A 7,316-nucleotide genomic window follows, 5' to 3' on the forward strand; every position below is an offset into this window, starting at 1 on the left:
AGCCATTCTGTAGGAGAAAGATGAGGCTTTCTGCTCCCAGAAAGATTTACAGGGTTGGAAACCCTATACAGGGTCGCTATGAATCAGAACCAACTCCACAGCACACTACCACCATACATTATTTGGTTTAAAGAAGACTTCAGGGATATTCTTGGTGTAAGATTTAAAAGATTATCTCAGAGCAATGGTTTCAAGAGTTTTTCCAACCTCCATTGCTCCAGAAAGTCTGGAGTCCATTAATGTCTGTAATTTTGTTCTTCTTTTTCCATCTTTTGTTCAGGATTCGTCTATAGAATTGATCAAAATGTTTGGTAATGGTAGTCAGTCACTATCCAGTCTTCTGGTCTAATGGCAAAAGAGTTGATTAGCTGTATATTCCATATCCTCTTATAAATTCCTGACTTTCCAGGCAAATAGAGACCAATTGTTGAGCATACAGGGTATGTAAGACCCCAGGCACTATGGAAAAAGAGAGGGGATAGGACAGAACCACTAAATACATTATTAAGCTAATTGACTTGGGAGTCCCATGAAACCATGACCCTTTACCTTCAAATCTAGGAACCAAATCCCATGAGGTTTTTGGTTGACACATAGACAGTCTTAACAGTTACTCTTTTTTCTTTTTGTCTTTTTTGTAATTATATTTATTACACATCTTTTTTCAATTCAACTTTTTACAAGCTTATTGACAGCAAGTGCACAAGTCTCTGCATTTATGTCTTTTGGGTATAGAACTAATAATGAAATTGTTAGGTCACATGGTAGTTCTCTTGATATGACAGCTTTTTGAAGATCACAGCCATTCCTTAAGTGTCAAGAGGTGACTGATGTGGACACCAGGAGAGGAGAACATTCTGGTTCTGAAATGAATTAAGAATGGTCATGGGGTGAGGTGCTAGTAACATAATTGTTCCCTTCCTTTCCTTCTTCCTGCCTTCGCTATCTCTCTTCCCTCCCTTTCTTGCTTTGGTTTACATGTTTGTCCTTGCATTCACAAATTCATTTGGTTCATTTATGAAGTGCCTGCTATGGCCAGACTCTGTTTCAGGTGCTGGGGCTACACTGCTTCCCATCCACCATCCTAGCCCTTAATCAGCCCTCCCTGTGAACTCTTGTTTAAAGCTTTTTGGGGGTGGACTTTCTGTGGAGCCTGCAAAGGGTACTAAATGTGGGGTCTGGGAGGATGTGGGGGATATTAGAGACAGCATACCCAGATACAAGTACTGGCACAGAGAACCACCTAAAGTCCTGTGGAAGTTGCAGAAATTTGTTGAGGTAGAGTCTGGAGTCTAACAGGTTCTGTTGTTGTTATTGTTAAATGTTGTTGAGTTGGTTCTGACTCATAGCAACCCTAGGATTTCCATGGACTGGCTGGTGGGTTTGAACTGTTGACCTTGTGATTAGCAGTCCACTGTTTCTCCTATAGTTCCATACCAGGACTCTAGAACAGGCTATTTCAGGCTGTTTGAAGACTATGAGGACAATAAGTGATTTTGTTGGAAGAGAATGGTTCCAGCACCTTTGGGAACTGTATGCTATTTAGTTTGACTCAGGTGGCCAGATGGAGGTATGGGGAATTACAAGGGCTGGAGAGGGCACTAACCAGGTCTTTAATGATCAAAAAAGCAGTTTTTCCTCAGTCCTCAAAGCTCTGCTAGGGGGGATCCTCACAGTTAAGAATCTAGAAGTGTGCTAAAGAAAGCCTGGGATGGATTTCTGACTCTCTGGATGTGGGTTTACATTCTAGGTTTCATGTCTGCCTCCAGTAAGTAGTATCTGTGTGACCTTGGTCAAGACACTTAGCTTCTTTCTGTCATAGTTTTTTCATCTGTAAAATGGGGTGGGGGGAAGTAGTATCTGTCTTAGGGTTGTTGTTGAAGATTAATTAATTAATACATATAAAGTGCTTTTGTACTGGCACGTTCTGAGCACTAAGAAATGCTATCTGTAAGGACAATATTGATGACGATGATGGCTCTTAATGCTTGCTCTGTGCCAGGCTTGACTAAAATTCATTGTCTTATTTGAAACTAATAAAAACTCTGGAAGATAGATGCTTTATTTTTACAACCCACAGAGGTTCGAACGTGGGCTCAGAGACCTTAAATAATTTGCCAATGTCACACAGCAAGTGAGTGGTGAAGCTGAGCTTTGAATCCCCACCTATTTGATTTGAGTCTAAATTCGTAACCACTCTCTATCCTTCTTCCTATTAGCCAGCAGCCTCACTAGACTTTGAATACCATGGAAGTGGGAAGTATATTGTATTAATTCTTGTGCCTTCTACCACCCACTCCCATTCTCTAGTGCTCCTCCCAGAGTAGGCATCAGGAAATGTTTGCTGAATCAATTGTTGATCTTTTCTTCCACTGTTCATACCCCCAGTCCTACTAGGAGCCCACTCTCTGCATCTCTGAACCAGCTTTTACTAAATGCAAAGGAGGAGAGATGAAAAAAGTCTTTATCCCCAAGGATACAATTAACCAGAGTGCTTCAGTTGCGCACATATCTCTGTCTGTATAAATACATATATATTTGTATCTATATAAATAGTAGCACTGACAAAGGTTGCTGGCTCAGTGATGTGGTTGAATGGAACACTGACAGTGTGATTCATTGCTCAGGTCAAATTTGACTCTAACCTGTTTGTGCATGACAGTTTTACTTCAGGAACACTTTCTGCTGCATGATTGCCATGGGCCCACCTACTTCCCTGGGAGAGGATATTTCCACAACAGCCCACAGGCTCCTGCTGCTATATACTCAAGCCAATCTGGAGTCACTTGGCTACTTTCCCAGCAGAATGGGCCCAGGTAAGATCCAACCAAGCTGCCTTGTCAACAGAGTAAGGAGAAGTAATCAAAGCTACAGTAGGAGACATCCTGTTAGGAAACCTAAGAAAATGAGATGAAAACTTCCTAGGATAGGTGGTCTTGAGAAGACCTTTTATCCATTCATCTAGCCATTCGTTCATCCAATCATCCATTAATGTATCAATCCATTCATAGCATCCATTGTATCTATTCATCCATCCATCACTCATTCATGTATTCATCCCTTTGTGATTTATACCCATCTATTACATCCATCTGGATTCCTGGTGTGGCGCTGTGGGTTAATGCGCCAGACTATAAAGCCATTTGAACTGCAAGGTCGGTGGTGCAAGCTACCAGCCACTCCTCGGAAACCCTATACAGGGTCACTATGGGTTGTAATGGACTCGACAGCACTTAACAACAACATCACATCCATTCAGCCTTCTCAGGCATATATTGCGTACGCATTGGCTACTATATGTTGGGGATATAGTGAACAAGTCAGACATGATCCTAGCTTTCATGAAACTTACATTCTAGCATGAGTTCAGGCAACAGACACACAATGATGGCAATTAACATTTCAATCACAGATGCCAAGAAGTGCTATAGGTGATGTTAAGTGATCCTGTACCTGGAGAACTTGACTTAGTCTTGTGTCAGGGAAGACTTCTGAGAGCTGGTGGATGAGAAAGAACCATCCATCTTTCTGGGATCAAAGTGGAGTTCTCAGGGTAGTTAGAAACATCAGGATGGTTGAGGTTGGGAAGACCTTTGCATGAGCAGAAGGCAGCATCGTTTGAGTGCAGTAAGGAGGAGGGAGGAACAGGAGATTGGATTGGAGAGATAGCTGGAAGCTCATCAAGAGTTTTAGAGGCTATGGAGGATTTGGTATCTGGAAAGGCCCCAAATTCCCTTTAATTTTCATTGTTTTATAGGAAGATGACAAATCATGGTGGAAAAGCACAGTGCTCAGCTGAACTCTGGGTCCATGATTCTATAGATGCATGCCTTTAGACAAGCCATTTAACATCCCTGAACCTCAGTTTAAAACCTTTAAAGATAACTCTTTCCTCCTTTGTTTAATATTTATAGAACACCTACTGTGTGCCAGGAACTGTTTTAGGCATTAAAAACAGACTAAATTCACTGGGTGGCTATAAGAATTAAATGAAAGAATGCATATAGAATACCAGATACTATAAACAGATTCACTGTATCAAGAAAGAAATGGCTGATGTTCAGCCATTTCAAGAGATAGCATATGATGAAGAGCTATGGGACTAAGCAAGAAGTGCAAACTGCACTGAAGGCATTGGCAAAGAACAAGATTCTGGAAATTGGTGGAATACAAACTGAAATCTTCCAACAAACTGATGCAGTACTGGAGGTACTCACTCATCTATGCCAAGAAATTTGACCCACTGTTGGAAAAGATCCATATTTGTGTCCATTCCAAAGAGAGGTGAACCAATGGAATGCAGAAATCATTGAACAATACCATTAATGTCACATGGAGGTAAAATTTTGCTAAAGAAAATTCAAATATTGACTGCAACAGTATGTTGACAGGGAACTGCCAGAGGTTCAAGCCAGATTCAAACAAGGACATGGAATGAGGGATGTCATTGCTGATGTCAGATGGATCGTGGCTGAAAGCAGAGAATATCAGAAAGATGTTTACCTGTGCTTTATTGACTATGCAAAGGCAATGCTATGGACAACATGTGGAGAATGGGTTTTCCACAACACTTAATTGTTCTCATGAGTCATTTGAACAGAATGAGAGAGTATTGAAAGCTTTAAAATCAGGAAAGGTGTGTGCCAGGGTTGTATTCATTCACCATAGTATTCAATCTGCATGATTAGCAAATAATCTGAGAAACTGGGTTATATGAAGAATGTGGCATCAGGATTGGTGGAAGACTGCAATATGCAGATAGATGGCACAACCTTGCTTGCTGAAAGTGAAGAGGCCTTAAAATACTTACTAATGAAGATCAAAGACTACAGTCATCTGTATGGGATGCTCCACAATGTAAAGAAAACAAAAATCCTCACCACTGAACTAATAAATAACATCATGATAAATAGAGAAAAGATTGAAGTTGTCAAAGACTTCATTTTGCTTGGATCCACTATCAACATTCATGGAAGCAACAGTCAAGAAATCAAATGATGCACTGCATTAAGCAAATCCGTTGCACAACATCTCTTTAGGGTGTTCAAGAACAAACATGTTAGTTTGAGGACTAAGGTGCTCCTGACTGGAGCTATGATAGTTTCAACTGCCTCATATACATGTGAAAGTTGGACAATGACTAGGGAAGACTGTGGAAGAAGTGATGTATTTGAGCTATGGTATTGGAGAATAAATATTAAAAGTACTATGGACTGCCAGAAGAACAAACAGATTTATCTTGGAAGAAGTACAGCCAGAATGCTCCTCAAAAGCCAGTATGGTGAGACTTCATCTCTCCTTATTGTTGTAAAGTGCCATCAAGTTGGTTCTACTCATAGGGTTTCCAAGGAGCTGCTGGAGGGTTTGAGTTGCCCACATTGCAGTTAGCAGTCTGGTCTTGATAATACAGTGCCACACCAGGACTCCTCATCTCTCGTACTTTGGACAAATTATAATGAGGAACCTGTTCCTAGAGAAGGACATCATTGGTAAGGTGGAGGGTCAGCAAAAAAAAGAAGGCGGCCACCAATGAGATGAATTGGCACAGTGGCAGCAGCAATAGGCTCAAACATAATGATTGTGAGCATGGTGTAATGATGCAGGACCGGGCAGTGTTTTGTACTGTTGTGCATAAGATTGCAATGAGTCAGAACCAACTCAACATCACCTAACGACAACAGCAACAACACCTGGTCCATGGTAAATACCCATTTTATGTAAACCATCATATAGCTTAGAGCTGAACAGATTGCTAACTGAGCTACCTGAATGATTACAAAAGCTTTCTAATTTGCCTTCTCCAGGGTTGGCACTCTGCAGCCACAAGTAACTTTTGAAATATACAAATCTTATCACTCTGGTGATGTAAAGTTTTCAGATTTTTCTTTACCTATAGTAGGTCCAATAGTCCTTGGACATAGTGTGAATTTCGGGCACTCACCTTCCTACCACACTTATTTTTCAGCTGTGTTGAAACTTTTGTATTTCTTATAACACACTTTGCATCTCACACTCTCAATCTTTAAACACATTGAACTGTCTCTTTTCTTACAATAGATAGATGATTACTTCCCCTGAATTCTTACTTGCCAAAACCACATAGATTTTCCTTTAGGAAACTATTCCTGTTCAATTCTCAGCCAAGGAGTTTGGAGGGCATTGATTCTACCTGCAGCTCCAGGGCTTAATCCCATCAGAGTCTTCTGTCTTGTCCGCCACAGTGATTGGTGCGGGCATGGGCACAGAACGTAATACAAGCATGGAGAAATTTGCTAGAGCTTCTGGGGAAAACACTTTCATGGGCTTCCTGGGGAATTATCAAGACAGATGTGAAGGGTAGAGATGTACAGTATCTCTACAGTTACTGATTATTCTAGTTGGGGAAAGCTGGTAGCACAGGAGAGCAGGGCCCAAGAACAGCTGAAGAAGCAGAGTTGGAGGGTGGGTGATATCATCAGCCTTGGAATCAAACCACCTTGAGGTCAGTTCGATTTCTGGACCTTTTGTGAGCTGATTAAACACCTCCTCCCCCCTCCCCCTTTTTTGGGAAACATTTTATTGGGAATTGAGTTAAATCTCCCTTTTAAAAATTCAAGCCTTCTTTGTTTAGGATTCTGTCATTTGAGATCCACCACTCATCTGTCTGTCTGTCATATTGTGGTGGTTTGTGTGTTGCTGTGATGCAGAAAGATTGTAAATACCAGCTGAGTCAGCCATGGCGGATTGGTTTCAGCTGAGCTTCCAGAGGAAGACAGACTTGGAACGAGGGGTGGACTACTTTTGAATGTTAGCCACTGAGAACCTGATGTATAGCAGTGAACACTATCAGATAGCACCAGAATATTGAATACTGAAACATGATGAAGTGCATCAGACTATTGTCTGATATAGTGCCAAAAGATGATCCCCTTAGATTGGAAGGCACTCAAAATACAACTGGGGAAGAGCTGCCTCCACAAAGTAGAATGGACCATGATGACACAAATGGAGTAGAGCTCTCAGGACCTTCACTTATTGATGGGACACACTCAAAATCAGGAGAAACTGCTGTAAACATCCATTAATAATCAGAACGTGGAATGTAAGAAGTATAAATCTAGGAAAATTGGAAGTTGTCAAAAAATGAAATGGAACACATGAACATCAATATCCTAGGCATTGGTGTTAAGTGCTGTCATGTTGGTTCCAACTCTTAGTGACCCTGTGTAGGGTTTCTAAGGAGCAGCTGGTGAGTTTGAACCACTGACCTTGTGATTCAAACCTATCTTTCAGTCCAGTGCTTATTCTACAGTGCCATACCAGAACTCCATATCCTA

This window comes from Chrysochloris asiatica, unplaced genomic scaffold (assembly GCF_000296735.1).
Source record: "Chrysochloris asiatica unplaced genomic scaffold, ChrAsi1.0 scaffold00304, whole genome shotgun sequence".
Classification (NCBI taxonomy): domain Eukaryota; kingdom Metazoa; phylum Chordata; class Mammalia; order Afrosoricida; family Chrysochloridae; genus Chrysochloris; species Chrysochloris asiatica.